Below are 23,430 nucleotides of genomic sequence, written 5' to 3' on the forward strand. Positions count from 1 at the left end.
CAGACTCGAGTATCAGGATTGCCAACATGGCGGAAGATTTTGGCTTCATTTTTATTAAATGGGAACGGCGACACGACGTCCATCTTTTTTACAGTCTCTGCTCTTAAGTTACTATATGAATCCTTATGTGTTCCTTTGTGGATGACTTCAGTATTCATTTACAGTGTAGAAAAATATATTTTTGACTGGTACCGTATATGGAATACTATATGGACAAATAATTAATGGTATTAAAAAAAAAATAATCCTGTTTTTGTTGGAGTAACTGTTTCTACTGTCCAGGGAAGGTTTTCTTATTGACTAGATTTTGGGGCATTTCTGTGAGGATTTGATTGATTCAGAATGTTGGATGATCACCACCGTACCACACCCAAAAAGTAGTGGATGGAGCACCATCATCCCAGAGAACACAGTTCCACTGCCCTACAGCTCAATGCTTGTATGCAGTTTTTTGAATGGATGCGCAGTATTTTTTCTCATAGGAATAAATGAGATGAAAACATTTTGGAGCCATTTACATGTAACAATGAAGCAAATACACTTATAACACCCAACATTGGGGAATCCAGCATCTTCCAAAACATGAGCAACTACCCGAGACACCATAGCAACCTAATGAGAATACTAGAGCAACTGCCTAGAGCAAAAGGTCCCCAGCAAACCAAAGGATACAGGAGAAGAAAAAAAAAACTTATTTTACCATAGCCAGAAAAAAATCCTTTGAAAAGACAAAATCTTAGGGAATCCTGCTTTAAGCAATTATAATGAATAGTTCAAGAGTATGGAGTTTCTAAGCAGGACATTAGAAACCTCATTTGGAAATAAATCAGCATTAATATAGCCGTCATAAATGTGTTAATCACTGGATGTGGTAATACCTTCCAACTGTAAAAAGAAGCTGATGCCACTTCCAGCACAAAGCGTAAGGGGCAGCAAGAGGGGTAACCAGCACTTCCTCAGTGGCTTCTTTCTGAATCTTACAACACTTTCCCTTTGAGTAAGGGAGGCAATTTGCCCCGGCCTGAGGGGCCCAAGGTCCCCAATACCACAAATCAGACCAAAAACCACACTTAACCCTTAGCGGACTGCAGTTAATACTGACATTTTTCTGCACTGTTGCTTTATGATATGGAATTATACAGTTACATTCTGTATCAACAGGTTAGGTTTGGTACTGACTAACTGGTTCGTTTTAATGTCAACATATGTATATGTGTATAAAAAAATCTTTATTTGAGTAAATAATTTTTCTAACAACGATGATAACTGAAAACTTTGGGACTATGAGAGAGAGAGAGAGAGAGAGAGAGTATGAGTTTGTGAGACAGTGAGAGAGAGACAGAGACACAGACAGGGAGAGTATATACAGTACTTGTGTGAGTGGATTTTAGTCAAGGTCACTTGCAAAAGAGTGCAACACAAAACAAACATGGCTCATCTGATAAAGTGAAAAGGCAGAAAACCCTGAAACAAAACACACACACACACACACACACAAACCCTCAAAAGAGAGAGGAAGGGGTAAACGACAGAGAGAGTGACAGAGCGATAAAGTACTTCCAGCACTTAGCAACACCACTGGAATATCATATGGATCACATATCAATGATCTATCAACTACATTACTTGTGGAAGAAATGTATTTATATACTTGAATAAATAAGACAATTGATCTTGGTAAGACACGTAAATGGTTAAAGCAGCAGTCCTTACAATTCTTTTCTCTTAAATTAATTGCAGAAGTTGCTGATTAGAGAGAGAACAAAATATTATAACAAATATTATAATAAATGGTGTCAATGTGCAAAATTCTAAAAAAAGAGTGTCTGGGTTTCTGGCTATACCAGCCTTTTCTGGTTACCTGAGCAATCATTGTGCTGCTAATGGTGCTGATACAAGAGCTACTGCAAACATGGATGTATCCAAACAGAAAATTCAGTTTTTATCAGGCATTGTTATACCAAAGAAATGCAGAATTAAAGATAAAAGAAAGCACAAAAGAAAACTCACTAAAATCACCAGATTCGTCCACCCTGAAAAGAGTGGATATAGTCCTGACATAACGTTGTGCAAATAGTGGCAGAAAGAGAGAGAGAAAGAAAGAAAGAAAGAAAAAGATCACCACGGATACAATCATGTCACTTCCTTTAGGAAAGTTGGGGAATTAACTCAGCATATCTCATCCAGTTCGTCTACAGGAGTGAGTGCTGATCTGATAGGTGAGGCGTAGTGTATGAAAGCAGTCAACAAAAGATTTTGTCAATAAAGCTGTAGATATTTCTGTAAATGGAAATTTGAAAATGCAAATCACATCTGCGTCGTTGCCACAACAGGACCAATAATACATCTTTTGTTAAGGGCTGCAAAAACAGTACACTTGAGCCCAGTACACTTTGTTCATTAAAATGAGAAGAATTGATCTAAAATGATCATTTGTGAACTTTGCTTTATTAAAACAGTAGATCCACCCCAATATTGTGTGTGTTTGTTTTGTTTAGAAATTTGTAGAAACATAAAGCAAATAAATATGAGTAAAGTTAGCAATACATACAATTTTACAAGTAACATAAATTGTATCTCTCTTACAATAGAAACAGCTTAACTTTACTTATTACTTGTTACACAATCAGTGAAACATTTTTGCAGCCTTATTATTAATTAATGTCAGTTTAAGGTTTTTTTTTTCCGAAAAAAAAAAATGAACAAAAAAGCTTTGCGGCTTATACTTAAAAATAATGTTGCAAAAATATTGCTTTATATTTTTAAGTAAAACTAGCACTTCAAATTTGTGTTTTATTTATAAAGGTGCCAAAAATGCATTTAAGCATTACATAAGTTGTTCTTTGGTGTTTAAATAGTAAGTATGTAAAAATGAATGAATTGCTCAGATGCAGTTTTTTTTTTCTTTCATGGTGGCTTTTGGACAAACGAACAAATCCTGCTTTTATTGGCTGGATTAAGACTTTAAAAAAGTCACAGGTGCATAGTATAGCCTAACCAAACTTAGAACTACTTTTAACACTGTAACAAAAACATTTTAGAATCTTACTGGGTTGTGTTTCTCTCCTTCTGGCTTCTTTTGATGTTAAGTCAGTGCAGTGTACTGTAAGCTAGCTAAAGAGAGTTGTAAGCTAGCTGTAGTAGGGTCTTGTAAAGGGTTTGTTTTTAGCCTAGCACCTAGCTAGCACCCACTCACTTCCCTTTCAAGCTGTGCTTGCATCAGTTTAGCTGTCTTGTAGAGTTTTTTTTTTTTTTTTTTTTTTTTTAGCAGAGGCATCACAGAATCTTGTAAGTATTATGTTAGCAAGTAGGCTTGTGGTTGTAGTATTTGCTTGGAGCTAAAATATTAGCTTTTTTTCGCTATAAGGCGCACTGGATTATAGATGCATTATGCGACACTAGTAAGGAACAGGGGTGTTGCCATGATTCCCTTCTAATTCAGCAGCTCTCGTGGTGGAGTAGGTTAACTAAGTTAAGTAAAATTAAGTAAACAAAAGTATAATTTTTAAAAGAAATACTTTCTTTCAAAGTCAAACGAGTGCTGAATCTTAATCTACACAGATTTCTCTCATGAAAACTGTTCATTTGGGTGAGTAAGACACTTTTATTTATTTACAGGAAGATTCCTAAATGTTAGCATCAGCTGCTAGCGCTAGCGACAGCGCTACACTGAGTGTTCCAGTAAGGACAATATTAGCTAGCAGTTTATCCCATGTAGCCTGTTTTAACATGGTAAACACACAGGCTACAGTCCGATAATACTCACCTCTGAGCTTATTGCGGTTGGCGGCTAATGCTAATACTTCTCCAGTCTCGGTCTTAGAGAACTAAACTAAAACTCCTTCATAACACTTTACTTCAGCAGAGAAGCTTTACTGCTCTTTACAACCTGATTGGTAAAACTCATACATAAGGCGCACCGACAATTTTTTGGAAAACTAAAGGATTTTATGTGCACCTTATAGTGCAAAAAATATAGTTTGTAGCAAGAATATCAGATCCAAACATAAAACACAAGTTTTATTTCAAACGTTGAGCTTTCAATGATAAGACACTTACATACTAGACATTCAAACACAGTAGTTCTTAGTCACTTAAATATCCAGATGTTGTTTAAACATGGACTAATATACTGACTATAATGAATATAGTGATTAAATATGTAATTTGTTGTGTTTGGGCACTTTTGGAGACACTCAAGACTGAAGTGTAAACTGTGTGAGTTAGCCATTTACCCATCTCCCATTGCGCTTTTGTTCCCAGCACTTTGTGTAATGCAGCACTGTTACCAAATAACGATTAGTTGACAATGAAAGTTGTAGTCGACAAATTTAGATCATTGAAACGGTTGATTATATCGACTAATCGTTGCAGCCCTCATTCAATATAGAACAGTAATTTTGCAGTTACAACAGTTCTATTGATCACAACGTCTCACAACAACTCACTCAACGATAATGTCCATATACTGTATTTTCTCTGTTTTCTATGTACAATAAGGCATGTGTGGGATACTGCACATTGCTATCTTTGGGTTATACTTAAAGGGTCTTGAGGAACAGATTAGCCAAAATGCAACAAAACAAGTTCTATGACATTTTGAGTTGTTGAGCTGTGCCTAAAGCAGTGTTAAACCCTGGTCTTGACACTATATTTACAGCCTTAGAATGGTCAGAGATGCTATGCTAACACTGCAACCATGATTTACGATTCTCCAGCTTTTCAGGTTTGAAAGGGGGATTGATAACTGCTTGCCTAAAGCCTTCCACTGAGGCCTCAGAGAAGCCAGTGCATAAGCTCAACCCTAAATCCTTTACAGGGAGCTCCAGGGCTTTTGGGAGTGAGCTCCTGGCTCTTGTCCATGTCGTGGTCACCTGCTGTTACATCAGCACTAACTGCCTCTTCACACGCTCTCATCTTACCACTTATACGTGCCCATGAATGCGAAGGCAGTCTGATTGATTTACAAAATGCCATCAGCCTATCTGAACTTCCTCTTTAACTGTCTCTGACCCAACTGCATGTTTTTCTCACACTATTTCTCTCACTTTTGCATTCTCTCTCTCTCTCTCTCTCTCTCTCTCTCTCTCTCTCTCTCTCTCTCTCAATCAGTTTAAGCAATCCTAAAGCTGAGCAGCAGGGTTTCCTGCAGAGAACAGAGCACTTCCAAACCCAGCCTCTACGAGTTCCTATCGGGAAACAGCTGCTGAACAACACAGCTACATACACACATACACCACCACCTCAGCACACCACACCCCACCCCCAACCACCAACACACACCCACCTTATACCCTGTGTGGACATGGAATCCTACATATGCTGCTCAGCAAGAAGGACTGCAGTGGCCGAAAGTTTACAGAAGCAGGGCCGGGACCAGAAAGTTAAAAAATGTTGAATCTCCAAAACGGCAGCTTTTCCGAAAAAAAAAAATCAATTCTAGACTTTTTATGGAAGTCAATGTAAAATCCTAATTCAAAAAAGTCGTGACAGTAAAGAAATGCCAAAAAAAAACATGCAATATTTATTTCATTCACTTTAATTTTATTTAATTGCATTACGGCTGCAATTAATTATTATTTTGGTAGTCACCTAATCTGATTATATACTTCAGCTTCATTTTCTCATGCATTCGTTGACAACTTGTAGATCATCTGTCCAACTTTGCTCCATTCACAAATACTGTTTTTCTACCAAATCCTGATTTTCTTACAATCCCTTGTTGACATCACCTGTTAAAAATCACATCATTATTTAGATTTTGTTGACTTTTTACATCTTTAGTAGACTTAAATTGCTTAAATGAATGTACATTTAAAAAATGAAAAGTTGAGCAGACAAAACTATACAGCTCTGGAAAAAATATGAGACCACTTATTTTTTTTTAATTATGAGTTTCTTAAATCTTACCAGATTGAAAACCTCTGGAATATTATCAAGAGGACGATGGATGATTAGAAGCCAACAAACCAAGCTGAACTGCTTGAATATTTGCACCAGGAGTGACATAATGTTATCCAAAAGCAGTGTGAAAGAGAACATGGCAAGATGCATGAAAACTGTGATTAAAAAACAGGGTTATCCCACCAAATATTGATTTCTGAACCCTTTTCTGCACATAAATGTTCTAAATGACAATATTTTTATTTGGAGTTTGGAAAAAAAAGGCCATAGTTTCTGGAATAAAACAAAAATGTTCATTTTACTCAAACACATACCTATAAACAGAAAAACCAGAGACACTGATTTTGGGTTGTAAAAAGATTTTCAAGTCTTTTGTTCAACTCAATATAAAACACACTTGAAAAAACAATTGTCAGAACAACTGTCAGAAAAAAGGCAAAAATGTATATCTAAGTTTGGGCATACCAATGAAAATATGTTTTGAATCTGTAAGTAAACACCAAGCTTGCTACTGTTATTCTGAAAACAAATTAGTCTTCGAATTGTCCACACGGACACTTATCTGAGGACACGGTGTCCTGGCCACAGCGAGAATATTCATAGTCCAGCCAAGCCTGCCGCGACTGCGGGCCAACTCAGACAAGACGAGAGCAATGACCCACACAAACTTTGCCTTGGAAGCAAGCCGTCAGCAAGGGTGGGTCCTGTTTATTAAACCTGCTGGGGTGCCCTCCCAGCTGCAGATTAATCACAGGCCCTGGCTAAATTGTTCTCATATTGATGACTCTCAATTAAAAATCCATCTCAGTGCAGGGCTAGGCTTAGTATGTATCTGAGAAACGTAGCCGAGAACACTCTGTGTGAGCCCAGCCCTGCTGGACAGGCCTGCGGATGAAATATGATCCGCAATATTTACAGCGATGGTTTTCAGTAAGGTGTCACCTTTGGCCTCCTCGCGTACAGATCCACTGCCAAAGCCCACACATTCCTGATTTCTCATAGGATGAGCTGGCCAATGATCAGTGCCAAGCCACATTCCTTCTGCTCCCAGCTGCCAGAGGTAAAGAAACCCCGCAAAGGCTGATAGAGGAGAATAGAGAGCACATTTTATACACACCCACCCAAAATAAAAGCCGAAAACAATGCTGAGATCAAGAGAGCAGATACAGATATCGGAATATCGGGATATCAGGAATATCAAATACAGCTCTGGAAAACATTGAGACCACTTCAGTTTCTGAATCAGTTTCTCTGATTTTGCCATTTATAGGTAAATGTTTGAGAAATCAATAATTGGTGGAATAACCCTGGTTTTTAATCACAGTCTTCGTGTATCTTGGCATGTTCTCCTCCACCAGTCTTACACACTGCTTTTGGATAACTTCATACCACTCATTCCTGGTCTTGAAATTTAATCAGTTCAGCTTGCTTTGATGGTTTGTGATCAAACATTTTCCTCTTGATTATATTCCAGATGTTTTCAACTTTAATTTGGTAAATTAAAGAAACTCATCATTTTTAAGTGGTCTCTTATTTTTCCCCAGAGCTGTATATCAATCCGATATCATTTTAAAAATCGACTAGGCTAATCTTTAAAGTCAGCTACATTTAATAAATAAATAAATAAATTAATTAATTAATTAATATATATATATATATATATATATATATATATATATATATATATATATATATATATATATATATATATATTGAAGTTGATGTTTTTGGTTTAAGGCTAATTATTCACTAACTATAACAGCTGATTCAGTAACCACTATAATTGATTTTAAACTGTTGATAAAAAAGGTGATTCAGTAACTGCTAGATAAATGATTCAGTAATTACTATGACTGATTCAGGAACTGCTATAAGTGATTTCTGAATTGCTGTAAATTATCTGTTAAACACTACAATGAAGTAAACCTGTAAAAAAAATATTCAAAAAGTACTAAAATTATTCATTAACTACTATGAATAATAAAAAGTTACAAATAATTCAGTAACAGCTTTAAATGAATCAATAACAGTTATAAATTGTTCAGTACTTGCTAAAGGTGACTTAGTAACTGCTACAAGTGATTTATGAACTACAATAATTAATTCAGTGACTTCATTAATAGATGATTCATTTGCTTCTACGACTAAGTCAGCAAGTGCCATAAATTATTCAAAAACTGCTATAGGTGATCCATCAACTATACTACAATTGATTCAATAATCACTATAAATGATTCATTAATTCATATAACTGAATCAATACCAGCTGTGAATGATTCAGCATATTCTATACTTGGTTTAGTAATTGCTGTAAATGATTCAGTAACTACTATAACTGGTTTAGTAACTGCTGTAAACAGGAGGGAATGTAACATCTGAGTTTTCATTCTAATGAGTGAATTTGGCTCCTCTGGTTCTTTTTCTTATAAAAAAATATGTAAAAGTCTAATAAATCCCTGCTGTATTTCACTATCTTTCTACTATTTCTATTTTCCCGGAATTTAAAATGGGTGGGTCTAAAGGTGTGTCAGGCTGACATCAGCAGCAACCTGTCCAATCAAGATGCTAACATATCTCCGCCCTCACTTCGAGTCTGAGCAACTGGAACTGGTGAACTGGTGAGCTGTCCCTTAGTAACCATCTTAGAAAGTTAACTAGTAAGCTATGAAAGAATTTAGATATTTTACCATATTTTTTTATAAAATAAATCACTGTTATTTTGTATGTTATTTGTTCCAATCTGTAATTATAATATTGAAATAAATGCATTAATGTGACAGCCCTAACAAAATTCCAGTTTCTTGGGGCTTTAAAATTAGCCACAGAAAATCACAGATGGGGCTTATATAAAACACAGCTTTTTAAATCATTTCTTTAAAAAGTCTAATTTTGAGGTTGAGCATCTGAAAGGCTTCTAGCCTGTAAAAATTGCAGCTATCAAAACAATTGCTATGTAGTGGCCAGCACTGCGCCGCACTAAAGACAAATGTGTTCTATTTTCTCTGCTTGAACACAACACTCGACAGGTGCAGGTTATTACTTCTAAACGCTCTTAGACAAAAACTGCAGGAAGACGCTTTTAATGGGCTTCTTAAAAGTCCTGCAGATGAACTTGTTTTCTTTGTGTGCAGGGCAGGAAAAAACAACATTTACTGAGTCCATTTGACCATGGTTAATCAAAACATAAGGAATTTAATATCTTTGCTAGATTAGACCTACTATTACTTCTTTAGAGACTTCAGAACTTCAGCCTTAGATGCTCCACAGAGGCCACTAATAATAGTGATTGCTTTAGTATACTTGGGCTGCAGCAGAAACTGATTAAATAATGTGTAAGATTTCTTGACATTTTATGATATTTCCTCATAGACGTGGAGGCTTTTGACAGTGCAGTGCTGAGCTGAGCTGAGCTCTTGCTGGGATTTGAACTGATTTGATCTCCTCACACTTGAAAAGAAGCAGTTAGACTGTAGGGCCACTCAAGAGCTGTGAAATTACACTATATAAAAACACAATTTTGACTAAAATTACCTTAAAAAGATTCTCAATATAGATGACTTTGTACAACAGTCTACCGTTACCTTATTGACATCGCCAATACTTTTTACCAGTAATGCAATGACAAATGTATCCATAATGGCGCCACCATACATAAAGTGGACTGCGACAGGTGAAGACAGATTACTTAAGGCAAGTAAAAAAATAGTAATATAAAAAAATATTTTTACATATATTGTTGAATTTTAACAAACTAAACTACTAATAATTAAAAAATATGTTTCTCAAAGTGATGTAAATGTTTATGCTATTATTTTATCAGTGTATATCATTCATTGCACTTATCTCTGGCACAATTTGTTGTCCACAAAAAGTACATACAAAAGTACTACATCATTTCATATGTTTCGTTTACTTATTTTGATGTAGTTAACATTAATATACAATGTTGAAAATAAATCAATAAATGAAATAAAGAAATAAAGAAGATGTGTCTAATAGGGGTGTGCCATATCGTATCGTACATGATAATATCGCCAAAAAAAGTTAATATCGTGAACGATATTATACCCTGAAATATCGTGCCATACCACCCACCCCTAATTACCTAATTATCACATCAGAGTACTACTTTTTTGCCATTTTTAGCAAAAGAAAAACTCACACTGTTCTCATTTCCTATTATATATCTACTAGAGACAGATTATATCTATCCAGTATCATTTATTTTACTTTAATATGGATATATGGAGATATTTGGAGTGCATTACAAGTATCATGACATTCTGGATTTTTGACTACTGTTACAAATCTGATACAATAATTTTTTTAAATATCTCAGTTAGCCATATCTTATTGCATGCAACAATAAGACTACTATAATTATTTTTCCTAATTCAGTGTTTTGTCATATCGCCAAAAGTATCGCTATCGTGAAAATACCATGAAATATCATGATATTATTTTAGAGCCATATCGCCGACCCTAGTGTCTAAACATTTGACTGGTACTGAACGATTGAACTTACTTGATGTAACTCAAAAAGCAATCTGTAATCACTTCCTATAATCTCAAATTACATTTTCATGGTTTGTGGGGAACCTCTTAACTCAATTATTATTTACACAATGTATGTTACCATGACAGGCCTGAGAGTCTGAGAATAGGAAGGCCTCCCCCTTATCACATAACCTTATAAACAGCAAACAAATTTTCCCGAGATAATGTAAAAATTGTGTGTTTTGAGCACGTTAACTAAAAAGGCTAACTTTATTACTTTAAAACTACTTTTGTTGACCGTTTTCAGAACCCAAACCAGTGCTAAGAACGCACTGATGATGCTGATGATGATTTTATTGTAGTAACGATACCATACTGACCAACCTTGATCCCTGCCCAAACCTAATCACTGCCCAAGTAGAACAAGAAAGCAACAGCATCACAAAAGATACAAACGTCTGCATTCTCTCTCCACTGTTACAAAGCACAGTCTCTCGCCAGGCCTTCACCATCATCCACATTACTCAGCAGCCAGTTCCCATCAGATCGAAAACAGGAACGTCCAGGGGAAACACTGACCACGCAGAGCCTCTCGTAACAACCACAGGCTGTAATTAATTCAAACGCTGCCCAGTTAGTCAGCTGTGAACATTAACAGAGAGGGCTGCTAAACCAATAGGCAGAACAAACAGCAGAGCCAGGCCTATCTTCAGACACACACAGAGAAAAAGCCTGTTGTCTCCAATTTGGTTCGCCCTCCTGTTTGTTTGCTTATTCTGTTGCCATGACGGGTCCACTGTGCCAAATCTTGTGTGGTCTACAGCTTACACCTAACAAATTCCCAACAAACACTAGCCCTCAGCATTAACACACACACACAGCAGCTGGAAGATAGACTAAAAAACTGATCTTGGATCAGTGAGTGAATAATATTGGTTAACATCTTTAATCAATGAAATCCACCACTATGGATGAATTGGTCAAGTGGTTAGAGTTTAAGGCCTCTTACCTTCCTCACAGAACATTTATAGATAAAACTGTCATTAATACAACTTAATTCCAGTGTGGTTTACAATACAATAGAGATTAGAGATTAAACACAGTGCAAACATAACCTTCTTATATTTTAGTAAAGGAAACGTTCCAGAGAATACCTCTGGAAGTTTTTTTTTTTTGTGTAAAGATGTACAATCTCGATTATTCAATTTTGAAAATTGTTGAATAATGTGAAAACTTGATTAATCACATTTATTTAATTAACCTTTCAGTCTTAACTGTGAAAATAAACTTTCACACTTGTAAAATGATATTATATTGCTTTGTGCATTTATTTAAATATTGCGGTACTTAAAAAGCAACACCAGTGACAGTAACACCTGTGGCATTTTTCATGATTTTGTTTTTATTTTTTTAGCAAAAATAGCTACAACTGACCAAACCACATGCTGTCAATCATGATCTATACAATAAAGTATACATCTCTGGAAACAAGAGACCACTTCAGTTTCTGAATCAGTTTCTCTGATTTTTTTTTAAGTGGTCTCTTATTTTTTTCCAATATATTATCTAGTTGTTTTCTATTTTTTCACAGATCCCTAAGAATATAGACGTTCACAGCACTACATTCACTTAAACATTTAATGAGAACATATTAGATAACTGATAATCATCAGAATATCATGTTATTTGCCTCAAAATATGGCACTCACATTTTCCTTCATCACTATGTTTAGACAAGCACTTAGTGTAATGCTTTGAATATTAAATAATTTATTTTAAAATATATTTTTGCTAAATTGATGGCTCAAGAAGGTTTAGTTGCTAAAACATCTTGTTGTTTAATTTTTTTTTTTAATCTGGGTCATTAGAATGACCTATATCTATAACATATCTATAACTGTATAGATGACAGTGAAGAGAACACTCAGGGCCAGTAAACATCCAGAATCTGTCCTGCTCGTCTTCCTCCTCTCGCGGGACTGCGGAATCAGTGGAATTCCTCTGAGCTGGGAACGGGAGCGCCCCCAGACCATCAGAGCACAACTCATCAATCAGTGTCAAAGATAAGATCTACAAAGTCAGTTAGTATTTCATCTGATGGCCCTACCACTTTAACAGTGCTCTTTAAAACTGACAGACATTTTACTCACATGTATTTGTATGTGTGTGTGTGTGTGTGTGTGTGTATATGTACTGTGTATGTTTCATGCTGATGCAGCAAAAAGCAAACCCCAACCCAAAGTGGTCGCTCAGGTTTTCATTTTATCTCCCACCCCTGACCTATAGGGCACACTTTAGGGCACAGCTTCACACACAGACGAACTCACACACACGCTGAACGGAAACTAAGCCAAGTGCATGATGGGAAAGGAAGCCCCGCTATGGTCGCCCAGATAATATCAAAATAGAAACCAGAGCGTCACTTTCACACAAAGGCTGTAGGTGCTTTAAAACTGAAAGCACTTTAATTCAGAATGTAAACCAATTCAGTGCTCAGTTCCCAGACACAGCAGGCTGCATTCAGTTAAAACAGTTAAAGCTACAGGACGTGCTACAATACAACTGTATTATTAAGTATTTATTATACTGAACTGTTAAGAAAAATTAGTGAGATTTAAGATTATAAAAAATGTTAAAAAGAAAAACTGTGTCTCCTGGATCTACAGACTTCAAAAGCAGAAGCTTGATGTTTTATATTTTTTATGGCTATATATGCAATAAACTATGAATATTTACTATATATGTAATAGTACATGACAAAAGTGACATAATATAATATTATAAACTTCAGTGATATAGACAAAACAGTTTTTCTTGGTTATGCAGTTATTCATAAACTTTTTTCATACTTTTATGGCTATATATGCAATAATATATGCAAACAAATTACATATAAGATAAGATAGCATAATAAACTAAACTTCATCTGTGTCAGAAAAAGCTGTGCTTTATGGTTCTACAGTAATGTACAAGCAGCCACTAGACGCTTTATTGACTGTGAGGACTGTATATATGCAATAAATATGCATCAATATATGGTTATATATACTATAATATACACCTGCCTCCAAAGTATGGCAACTTTACAGCAAAAAGAAAAAACATATTACTTTTCAATGGAAGGCGATGTAAAAATATTAAGCCAAATTAAAACTCAAAAAGCGCAAAACAGATGACATGAACTATATTTAACAAATACATACATACAGGTATATTTCTGCAATAACTACCGCTAGTGAAAAAAAGATCCTCATACAGCAGTCTGGCATTTCATAGATTTTATAGAGTTTTTTTTGCCTTTCAGGCAGCATTACCAGACAATTTACCAAACCTGGGACAGACAGCACTGCTTCATCAGTTGCCACACACACATTCGCCAGCCTACTGTCATTACAATAACATGGGCCGACTTTCATGGCTCTCCAAATGGCACGGTTGGAGTGTCTGCCAGCACTCGTTCATCATTTACCACCACATGTTTCATTCACTGTTTGTCGTTTTTACTGGTTTCTTTTGACGGGAAGCAGCAGGGAAACTTTTAGAAAACCAAAACAAGCAGAACTTCCAACTTTCAGAGCTTAGAGTCAGAAAGACCTGTCAGGGTTTAGCCCTGCAGCAGTGCTGGATACAGGCCTGAGTGCTATTCCTGCCCCAGAGGGTGGATAAGTGAACCTCTCTCTCTCTCACACACACACACACACACACACCCTCTCTCTCTCTCTCTCACATACACACACACAAACACACTCTATTTTTCTATCTTTCTTACATACACACATACACACTCTCCCTCTTTTTTTCATACACACAAACACTCTTTCTTTTCCTCTTTCTCATACATACAAACACACATACATACATACACACTCTCCCTCTCTCTCTTTCTCACACACACACATACATACTCTCTCTTTCTCGTACACACTCTCTCTCATACACACCCCCATCTCTCTCTCTCTGACAGGAGGGAGGTTGGACTCTCCGCCTGTTGATCCAATAAACAGAGCTCGAGGTTGAGCCTTGCGAAACACACCGGCGCCAACAGAGCAGAGCCTAAATAAAGCCAGAGCAGAGCCTCCAGCCCCTCAAGCCCCCCGTCCACACGCTTTCAGACCCCAACTGCCCTCAGGTGAGACCGCTGTAAACTTTATCAGCAGTGTCACCGATAATAAACCGCCCCCCTCTCTCTCTCTCTCCGCGCGGACTGACACCGCTGAGCTCTCTCTCTCTCTCTCCGCGCGGACTGACACCGCTGAGCTCGAGCTCTCTCTCTATGCGCGGACTTTGTTTACAGCGCTGAGTGGTCTGCTCCGGTGGTCCCCTGTCCTCATAAAAGTGCATGACACGCGCTCAAACCCGCACAAACTGCACGAGAAGCGGCTACAGCGGACCTACCTCGTGCGCGGCGTTTAAATCTGCCGTCGTGTCGCATAAAAACAGAAGTGCAGCAGCAGAAGCTCCGGATATAACACACCACCACCTCCACCAGCAGCAGCAGCGGCAGCTCCAGTTCTCTCTCTCTCTCTCTCTCTCTCTCTCACTCTCCACCTCTCCCGTCTAGTGTCAACCAGTGGGGGCTACGCAGTTTTTCATTCGACTCTCTCTCTCTCTCTCTCTCTCTCTCTCTCTCTCGGTTCGTTATTTTGACCGCCCACTTCCGGTGTTGCTGCGCGCTCGGAGTGCACGAGCTGCAGTTCGCTCAGCGTGGATACAGTAGCGGTACAGTGCAGCATCTAATTACCGACAATTACCGTTACTAATTATATAAAGTCACTTTAATTTATTCTAATAGATTAATTACCGTTTTTATAAGATATATTTATTTATTTAATTGTGTATTATTTTTTTTAGTATTGTCAATTTCTGCTGATGACTCACCGTGAATAATTTTAATTAATTAAATTATTACATTTCATTACACACACGTAAAGTGTAGTAATGTTTTTTTTTTCTAATTACTGCCCCTTATTATTTATAAAGTAGTTTCAATGTATTCTAATAGATTAATTACCGCTTTTATTAAATTTATTTATTTATTTATTTATTTATTGTCAATTGCTGCTGATGACTCACCATGAGTGATTGCAATTAATTACATTACTCACAGATTGATTGCCGTTACTTTTTTTTTTATTTTTTTATTTATTTATTTATTAATACATATTGTCAATTGCTGCTCATCGTAAGCAGTTTCAATAAATTTCATTACATACATGTCGTGTGGAGTATGTTTTTCTAATTACTCCCAATTAACATGACTCATGCTCGCTTCCAATTAAATAATTATATATTGATTACGATTTCTTAAAATTTTTATTTAAATTTTTTTTATTTATTCACATATAATGAATTGCTCATGAATAATTGCAATTACATTAAATACATGTGAGGTGTAGTACATTTTTCCAATTAATGCATTAACGTCACTTATTATATAGTCACTTTTATTAATTCTAATAGATTACTAACCTTTATATATATATATATATATATATATATATATATATATATATATATATATATATATATATATATAACAAGTAATTTCAAATAGTTTAAAAAAGTTTACTGCTAAATATGTTATAAGTTGAAGTTTTTAATTGGTTTAATGTTTTTTTTTAATGGTTCCTTAATTAATTTTACACCTGATAATTATATATTTTGCACGGAATGTGAATAAATAAAGTTTTATATGAGCATTGATTGCTACATTTAAGAGCTGTGTATAACGTGATATATAACTGACAGCTGCAGACTACATTTCAGATTTACACTGCTGTCACAAATCCACAGGTAAAGTAAAGTGTATGACAATGTGAAGAAATAAGGCATCCAGTTACAGCTTAATTAACAGCTGTGGAACTTCATAGATCTAATGCCAACATGTGTTTATTAACTGTATAATTACTGATAATGGTTTATAATGCACTGTAAAGCTGATAACCTGATAGATGTAGGTTCAAATCTGGCCCAGTTAAACACTTACAGGTGGTTTAGGGCATTGTGAGCCCAAACTGAATCCATGACTGATCCAGGTCTCTTGTGCCTATCGTACACAATGACAATTCAATCGTTTCTTTGAAGATTAAAGGAGTCCTACTGCTAAAATGCACGTTTTCTTGATCTTTGTGAAATACAGTAGGTCTCTCTAAGTTGTGTATGCATGCTGCACATGAAAGCATCATGTCTATGTCAAACTGTGAATTAGTATTCATGGCCTCGACCACCTTGGCTCATGACCGCCCACAGGCAGCGCTGAAGCCACACAGCCAGGCGTGTCTCGTCATACAGGAGCTAACAGCGCTAGGAACAACATGGCAGTTCGTTCCTGTGTTATTTGTGCAAATATCACAACAGTGTTATATGCTTTGCCAAGAAATTTAGAGCTAAGGAACAAATGGTTAGAATTTGTAGTGAAGAACAATCAAGACAGGAAAGTGTATTTTTAGAACAGTTCTGTTTACACTGGGAAAAAGTAGAAATCCACCCAGAGTGGATGAAGGTAATGCAGTTTTTGCGTTTTACTCTCAATGTTTTCGCTGATATGGTAATTGCGGAAACTCTTATCACAATAAAATATGATAAATAATATGATTTATTATGCAGCCCTAGTACTGAGTATTATTCCTAAATCTGCTATCAGCCCTTTTATACAGAGACACAGAATGTACTCTCAGACCGTCATGAACTTTATGAATTATTAGAATAAAAACAGCCAGGATAATGAAAATGAATGTGATATTACATACTTGCTATGGAGCTAGAAACACACAGTCATGTCGACAAAGAAAGAAAGAAAGAAAGAAAGAAAGAAAGAAAGAAAGAAAGAAAGAAAGATAGAAAGAAAATAGTAAAATAAAATGAAGCAACAAAAAAAAAATTTACACTTTTTCAGAGTAACTGTTAAAGAAATAAAGTAAGTGTCTCTCTCAATTACACACACACACACAGCTCTTAGCGCATTATAAAGTGGATAAAGTGCTGAGAGGGTGCAGATGGGTGTGATGGATGGTGCTCCTGCAGAAGTAAATCAGCTGTTAATCAAAACTTAATCTACAGCACTGCAGTGCTCTTTTCACACTTTCACACACCCCTCTCTCTCTCCCTTTCTCCTCCTCTCTGTTATTCTATCTATCTATCTATCTATCTATCTATCTATCTATCTATCTATCTATCTATCTATCTATAACTCTTTATCTCTCCTCTCTGTCTTTCTCTCTCTGTCTTTCTATCTCTGTCTTTCTCTCTCTCTGTCATTCTCTCTCTTTTTCTCTCTGTCTTTCTCTCTCTCTGTCTTCTCTGTCTCTTTCTTTGTCATTCTCTCTCTTTGTTTCTCTCTTTCTCCCTCTGTCATTCTCTGTCTCTCACTCTCTCTCGTTCTCTCTCTGCCTTTCTCTCTGTCTCTCACTCTTTATTTCTCTTTCTTGTCTGTCATTCTCTCTCTCTCTGTCTCTTTTTTTCTCTCTCTCTTTCTCTCTCTCTCTCTCTCTCTCTCTCTCTCTCTCTCTATCAGACATATGTCTGTCTGTCTGTCTGTCTGTCTGTCTAAATGAGCTCAGTTATCAGTTCTTCATTATACTGTACTGAACAGCGCACAGTACAGACATACCTACACTGACTCCTGCTGGATACAGTATGTAATTACACACATAGACAGGTTGACAGGAAAAGCACCATTCATCTCATAGACTAGATATAGCTGGACAGAGCATTGTCTCTCAAAAGTGAAGCCACCACAGGTCGGGCGCCCCCTGCTGTTCGGCTGAGTTATTTAAATGAGTAGGTTGCCATCCACAGTCTTTCTCCCTCCTCTGGTCTCTACTGCGCAGAATCGGGTGTCAGGATCGCCAACATGGCGGAAGATTTTGGCTTCATTTTCATTGAATGAATGGGAACGGAGACACGGCGTCCATCTTTTTTTACAGTCTCTGTCTCATCTAATTAAAATAATTATTACATGCTTTTTGAGCATTTTGAGCTGCGCAAGGCGTGCTTTTTGCATCCTCACGACACCAGACACAATTTAGCTGTGCAATGCGCAACTAGCCTATGCGCTATACATCGCTACAATAGGGCCTTTAGTGTTTTAAACCATTTTAAACCAACTCCAAATGTAGTTTGGATTCATTTGCAGGATTTCATGGGTTTTCAGACCATTCACACTATCAAAAAAATCAATCTACAGCTCAATCTACGGACAATATTCTCTCAAATTCCAAATAAAAATATTGTCATTTAGAACATTTATTCACAGAAAATGAGAAATGGCTAAAATAACAAAAAAAAAAAAAAAGATGCAGAGCTTTCAGACCTCAAATAATGCAAAGAAAACAATTTCATATTCATAAAGTTGTAAGAGTTCAGAAATTAATATTTGGTGGAATAACCCTGGTTTTTAATCACAGTTTTCATGCATATTGGCATGTTCTCCTCCACCAGTCTTACACACTGCTTTTGGATAACTTTACTCCACTCCTGGTGCAAAAAAATCAGGCAGTTCAGCTTGGTTTGATGGCCTGTCTTCATCCATCTTCCTCTTGGTTATATTCCAGAGGTTTTCAATTTGGTAAAATCAAAGAAACTCATCAATTTTAAGTGCTCTCAAAATCTAATACATTTGAACAGATGTGATCTGAGACTCAGATCCAATTTGCCTGCAGTCTGAACACAGCATACAGTAAGTGTCTTTATGCAAACATGGTCACATATTTTTAGTAGAACAGCCCTGTGGTCAGATCTTCAGCACTGACATGTTTTCCTCCTCTTCGGTTTGCAGGAGGAAAAAAGACTGGAGGAATGACCACGCTGAGTCAGCACTTTCTCTCCAGCCTCTCTCTCTCTCTCTCTCTCTCTCTCTCTCTCTCTCTCTCTCTCTCTCTCTCACACACACACACTCACACACACTGTGATTTCTGCCACTTTGTTTATACCTCCATCACCAAGGTTGTTTTATAGCTTCCAATGTCCTCCTTCACTTCATATTCACCCACCAAGTGCCAGTATGATTTATGAGTTGGGGTTTAATAGAGAGGGCTTTACACAGGACTATACATTAAACAGCTGTATACAACTGTATCTTGTCGCTGTCCAATGAAAAACAAGCATCTCTAAAAAATCAGCATCTTAACAGGAGAGTGAAAAAAACTCTCTTTGCTTTCAATGAAAAATCAATGTAATAAGAGTTTAATAATTAGGTCATTTTCGGAGAATTACTATTGTTTAAAGCGGCAGTCCATATTATTTTTTTCTAAACTGAAAGCAGAAGCATTTCTGAGTGGAGAAGGCATAAAATATTGTGTTTAATGGAACCAGTGTGCTGGAACGACCATCCCTACTAAGCCTAATATATTCATTCTAAAAAAACTTGGGTGTCTTGTCGCTTTTTGCGGGAGTTCTTCTGGCCACGTCACACGTCTTTACGTACTTACGCCACACGTACAGCCTTTGAAAGCAGATCCTTAGTAACTCATTCATCGAGAGTAAAACCAAAGTGTGTAGATGAAGTGAAGTTACTCTGACTGAACAGAGTAGTTAAAAATGATTGTTCAGCATGCTCGGTGCAATTACTCATTCTCACCAGAGAGGGCTCTAAATCCAAAAACGTACAGACTTCAGATTTAAAGGTGAAATCCGGTGTGAAATTTACTTGGGGTATTGTGAAACATGATAATGAGTCTGAAATACAGCGCTTCTACAATGTACAAGCAAAGGTACTGTGTGTATAATTTCCTTTTTTTTTTAACTACCTGTGCACTTTCAAAGTTTTCAGTGCCTCGTTTCAAATGTCAGGACCCTCAGAATTCTACCAGTGAAGTGTGGAGCTACTCTGAGCTTGTTAATGGTGTAAAAATAATGATATCTTTGCCTGGGTAACTCTATGCCCCCATCACTAGCATTGTAAGCCTGTTGGGAGCATCGGCTAAAAGCGTTGTATTGCAGAATGCTGGGGGTGAACAGAGTTGCGCTATTTGACAGAAGTTTGAACTCATTTTCATGTTTCACTACAGCCCAAGCCTGTTTCACACCAGATTTCTCCTTTAAGGGACAGATTGTTTGTGAGTTTAAATTATGTAGTAAACTAAAAATCTAAAAAAAATATATATATATAGATTCTTATTGTTTGTTTTTATTAGACATCCAGCTGTCTGCCGATCTGGCCCTTAACCTCTCACAGTGCGAGAATCCTTTATTTGCACAAGTTACCAATTCCAGGTGATGGTTGAGCTCCGGGAAGTTTCTTCCACAGGATCTCTGCAGCTCATCCAAAGTGACAATTGGGTTCTTGGTCACTTTTACCAAAGCTTCTCTGTCCCGATAACTTAGTATAAACTTATTATGGAGTAACTTAGCAAGTATTATAGAGTAACTTAGTACTTATTATGGAGTAACTAAGTACTTATTATGGAGGACAATTTGTAATCTCTCAGTCTCTGAGCTCTACAGCAGCTCTTTCCTCCTAATGGTTGGTTGTTTTTTCCTCTGTTATGTGGTGTCAGAATTTAGACCTTATTGTCTCATTCCAATGAAAAACATGCATCTCCAAAACCTCAGCTTTGCATGAGAGAGATAAAACCTTCTTAAATTCCATGTCATTTTAGAGAATTTCTATTGGTCCGTTCATCAAGACATTTGACACAGTGTAAGGGACAGTTTCTGTGTTTAAATTACAGTTGATTGAAATTTTTTGAACCTTTTAGAATTTTCTTTATTTCTGCATAAGTATGACCTTAAACATGATCAGATTTTCCTTTTTAAAAAGTCCTAAAAGTAGATAAAAATCTAAAAGTAGATTCTTGTTCAGTATTCTCTTGATAGGGACTCATGAACATTAACATTAGCCAATGTGAGAGAGGCCTTCAGTTGCTTAGAAGTTACCCTCTTTTGGGAGCTTGTCGACTAATACACGCCTTGCTTTTGGAGTGATCTTTGTTGGTCGACCATTCCTGGGGAGGGTTAAAATGGTCTTGAATTTCCTCAATTTGTACACAATCTGTCTGACTGTGGGATGGTGGAGTCCAAACTTTGACAGCACAAGTGGAGCACAATCATTCCAGAGAACACAGTTCCTCCACTGCTACACAGCTCAATGCTAGAGGGTGGTTTTATACTCTTCTACAGTATAAATTAGGCCTAGACCTAATCCATAGATCTGCTAGAGAAAGTCCTATTCTATTGTCAATCCTTTCATTTCAGATACAACACAAGCTGTGTGTATATAACCATGGTATCAGTAAATCCTGGGTCAGTTTGAAATAGAACAGACAGACCTGTGCAGTTAATAAAAGCAGTAAAATAACTTCAGCACGTCTCTGCAGCCTCTGTACCGCAGTGAGGGGGCGAGAGCCGGTGAAGTATGGACCTCATCTGTTTATCTTACCGGAATGAAATTGAAAACACGAGGCCAATCAATTTAATTTCAACCTTGCTGATCCCAGCAGTAGCGAGCCTCCCAGCTAATGCTTCTGAAACCACTGTTTTACAAGCAAATAATGGCTGTAAATTGTGCTGCCGAGGAAGAGAAGACTAGCTTATGAATAGCCAATGTAAGCGTAATGTCGAGAAAGCATTAATGAACTGCAGTAAATGCAGAATATTGAGCAGCTGCATCTTCAAGGCCTCAGTGTACTCTGTTGGTCGCTTGGCCGATTGCAGAGAAAACCAACAACCGCAGCTTTTTCAGAGTAAAATGTTATGTCATAAATAAATACATTGTAATATTGCAATTATTAATTACAAAAAACATGTTATTTAATAAAGTACTGTATATACAGCTCTGGACAAAAATAAGAGACCACTTAAAAATTATGAGTTTCTTTGATTTTGCCAAATTGAAAACCTCTGGAATATAATCAAGAGGAAGATGGATGATCACAAGCCATCAAACCAAGCTGAACTGCATGATTTTTTTGCACCAGGAGTGCATGCATAAAGTTACCCAAAAGCAGTGTGTAAGACTGGTGGAGGAGAACATGGTAACTGTGATTGAAAACCAGGGTTATTTCACCAAATATTAATATGATACAGCAGTAAATTTAGTAACATAGCAATACATTATTGGGAAACCTTTATACTAGGGAAAGTTGGGTTTGTTTCTCAAATATTATGGTGAAATTTACAATGGAACATTATTATTATAATGGAACAGTGATTGTAGTTTGGAAGTGGGATGGTACTGATGAGAGACAGTTTCATCATAACGTTTGATGGTCTTTGTGACTGCACTTTAGAATACTTTCAAATGTATTTTCTTTACTTAGTTGAGTAGTTTTTGCCATAATATGGATTATAACATTACTCAAATAGAGCTATTCACTCTATACCAACTCTACCCGTTCAAAACTTTACAACTTTTGCTCTCAAACACATGAAAAGACCAGAAAATGAAGTAATTAACTCTTGACAAGTTTAGCACAGCTGTTAATTGAAACCTATTTCAGAAGACTCTACCTCATAAAGCTGACTAAGAAAATGGGAAAAGATGTGCAAAACTGCCTTTATCTACGCAAAAGCTTCCTAATTTAGTATTATTCCACATTTTTTTTAATTCACAGATTTTTATCCCATTCTCTCCCCAATTTAAAAGGCCAATTACCCAACCTACTCATTAAGACTTCCCCGTCTCACTAGTGATGCCCCAGGAGGGTGAAGAGTAGCATATGCCTCCTCCGACACATGTGAAGTCAGCCACCGCTTCTTTTTGAACTGCTGCTGATGCAGCATTGCTGTGTAGCATCACAGCGCACTCGGAGGAAAGCGCAGCGACTCTGTTCCGATACATCAGCTCACAGACGCCTTGTGCTGAGCGACATTACCCTAGGAATGATGAGGAGGAAAGAGCGACATCTACCCACCTAGAGAGAGCAAGGCCAATTGTGCTCCCTTAGGGCTTCAGCGGCCCATGGCAAGCTGCATGAACGGGATTCGAACCAGCGATCTAATTGCGAAAATTTTAAAATAAAGTGTCCAAATTTATTACTGGTACTGTAGATATCAGAAGCACTGAAATGAAAACACTGAGCACAACACACC

General features: G+C 36.9%; 1 protein-coding gene across 2 annotated transcripts in view; it reads right to left on the bottom strand.

Moving 5' to 3' along the window:
* stat5a (signal transducer and activator of transcription 5a) overlaps positions 1-14,990 on the bottom strand; it is a 168,688-nt gene extending 153,698 nt beyond the window's left edge. For both annotated transcript variants that reach the window (XM_049467908.1, XM_049467907.1), the window contains exon 1: positions 14,797-14,990. The gene's annotated coding sequence lies outside the window, so the exon portion shown is untranslated. The remainder of the gene's footprint in view (positions 1-14,796) is intronic.
* Positions 14,991-23,430: the final 8,440 nt, after the last annotated feature.

This window comes from Astyanax mexicanus, chromosome 19 (assembly GCF_023375975.1).
Source record: "Astyanax mexicanus isolate ESR-SI-001 chromosome 19, AstMex3_surface, whole genome shotgun sequence".
NCBI lineage: Eukaryota > Metazoa > Chordata > Actinopteri > Characiformes > Acestrorhamphidae > Astyanax > Astyanax mexicanus.